The sequence below is a fragment of the Rhinichthys klamathensis genome, unplaced genomic scaffold, assembly GCF_029890125.1.
Source record: "Rhinichthys klamathensis goyatoka isolate OS25496 unplaced genomic scaffold, OSU_Roscu_1.1 h1tg000272l_1, whole genome shotgun sequence".
Lineage (NCBI taxonomy): Eukaryota > Metazoa > Chordata > Actinopteri > Cypriniformes > Leuciscidae > Rhinichthys > Rhinichthys klamathensis.
The window spans coordinates 1,465,001-1,467,500 of record NW_026606792.1 but is presented as its reverse complement, the minus strand read 5'-3'; the positions used below and the strand labels follow the sequence as shown (position 1 = coordinate 1,467,500).

General features: G+C 41.3%; 2 non-coding genes across 2 annotated transcripts; both read right to left on the bottom strand.

The window, feature by feature from the left end:
* Positions 1 to 318: 318 nt before the first annotated feature.
* On the bottom strand, positions 319 to 391 carry trnar-ccu (transfer RNA arginine (anticodon CCU)). Its single transcript has one exon. It is a non-coding gene; the product is annotated as a tRNA-Arg (tRNA).
* Positions 392 to 1,110: 719 nt separating this feature from the next.
* Positions 1,111 to 1,183, bottom strand: trnar-ccu (transfer RNA arginine (anticodon CCU)). The gene has a single exon. It is a non-coding gene; the product is annotated as a tRNA-Arg (tRNA).
* Between the last annotated feature and the right edge of the window lie 1,317 nt (positions 1,184 to 2,500).

Sequence of the window (2,500 nt, the reverse complement as noted above, 5' to 3'; positions counted from 1 at the left end):
CGATCCATCAACCTCTGGGTTATGGGCCCAGCACGCTTCCGCTGCGCCACTCTGCTCGCCGTAGAAGAACTCCCATTCACAGGTGTTTTCAAAAGGACTTGCATTTAGGCACACATGAAGTGCACACGAAGTGCCTCTGTCATAAATGAGATCAGGTGAAAACAACAAAGGGTTTTAGCACAGAGATGTGACAGCTTTTCTTCAAGTAGGTACAGAGAATGTTTATAAGTAAAGCTGTCTTAGCAGAGGATGGTTTCGATCCATCGACCTCTGGGTTATGGGCCCAGCACGCTTCCGCTGCGCCACTCTGCTGTAAACCACCCCAGATGGGACTCGAACCCACAATCCCTGGCTTAGGAGGCCAGTGCCTTATCCATTAGGCCACTGGGGCTGTTAAAAACCTGTGCTCATGTGCCCACATTACTTTGGCTTCAGTGACAACAACAGCATTGGTATTTAAACAAGGCCAGCACACAAAGTAATCCGGATGAACGACTACTTCAATAGGCCACTGGGGCATGAATCGCTTGCGTTTGGCGTTTTTAAAAGGGCATACACACACAAACACACAGATTTTCAGAATGAACAAGCGAGATGTGGAAGTTGCTCTTTATTGGGATAAAACATGGACATAAGTGAAGATGCCTTAGCAGAGGATGGTTTCGATCCATCGACCTCTGGGTTAGATCAGGTGAAAACAAGAAAGGGTTTTAGCACAGAGATGTGACAGCTTTTCTTCATGTAGGAACAGAGTATGTTTATAAGTAAAGCTGTCTCAGCAGAGGATGGTTTCGATCCATCGACCTCTGGGTTATGGGCCAAGCACGCTTCCGCTGCGCCACTCTGCTCACCGTAGAAGAACTCCCATTCACAGGTGTTTTCAAAAGGACTTGCATTTAGGCACACATGAAGTGCACACGAAGTGCCTCGGTCAGAAATGAGATCAGGTGAAAACAACAAAGGGTTTTAGCACAGAGATGTGACAGCTTTTCTTCAAGTAGGTACAGAGAATGTTTATAAGTAAAGCTGTCTTAGCAGAGGATGGTTTCGATCCATCGACCTCTGGGTTATGGGCCCAGCACGCTTCCGCTGCGCCACTCTGCTGTAAACCACCCCAGATGGGACTCGAACCCACAATCCCTGGCTTAGGAGGCCAGTGCCTTATCCATTAGGCCACTGGGGCTGTTAAAAACCTGTGCTCATGTGCCCACATTACTTTGGCTTCAGTGACAACAACAGCATTGGTATTTAAACAAGGCCAGCACACAAAGTAATCCGGATGAACGACTACTTCAATAGGCCACTGGGGCATGAATCGCTTGCCCTACTATAGGGATGGGACGGTATGAAAATTTCATATCACGATTATAGTGACCAAAGTTATCACGATTATCAATATTATCACGGTTTTGTTAAAATGAGATGGAAATGTTCAAAAAGAACTGATGCTCACCCTGAAAACATTTGAAAATCAACAAACAAAAAAAATACAATTAGCAAGCTAGCAGCTATGCACTTTTTTAAGCATAAACATTATATTAACTTTAACATGGAGCCCTGAGAGTGAGAGGTATAAGTTTTCCTAGTGCAGATTTTAATGAACCCGTCATTAAACCCTATCATTAATAATGATAATAACACTTATGGATGTGTGTAAGTTATTATGACTGAATATTATTATTATTAATAAATAATAAATCACTTTCTCTCTCTCTCTCTCTCTCTCTCTCTCTCTCTCTCTCTCTCTCTCACACACTCACACACACACGCGCGCACGCACGCACACACACTTTAAATGAACAAAATATGTTGGTTGGGTCAGGGTGACTAAACTACTGGAATACTTATAATGACTGTTGTAAATAGCAACGCACTACACAGCGCACATCCATGTCTCGGATCACCGTGGACGCAATCTCTGGTTTCATTCAAATGTGTATGTCTTGCGTCTCAGTTTTGACTGTTTTGAAAATTAAATCAGAGTAATTTAGTATTAATACTACAACAATATTGTTGTAGTGATCACATTTACTTTACGATTGATTTGGACACTGTAACTTGTATAATGGAGTTATAAACCGGCAAGATTTAAAAACATTAAGTTAATCACAATTCAATATTTCATGTCCCTTAAATTATTTCTGTGGTAAAAAATAAAAAAATAAAACTGTAATAAGTTTACTATGAATGAATACAAATACATTATCCCTTAAATGTCACCCTTAATAGTTTGAATATGTTCGTTCGTCTTGGCTCAAATCCACTTGCTGTAAAACTTTTCTCTTCGCGGAAGCTTTGCAATAATTACAAGTGAGATAATGAAATAATTCATCTCCAATACATTTTTTGTCTAATTATTTGCCCAAGTTAGTTGTGGTATTAAGGTAAAAATTAACTCAGTGGGTGGTTGTCACGTAAGGTTAGATGACTTAGCAGATTTGACGTGTTTCCCCCTTTTGCAGCGACTTTCCTCTTGCAAGATTTACAGACAGGATGCCCA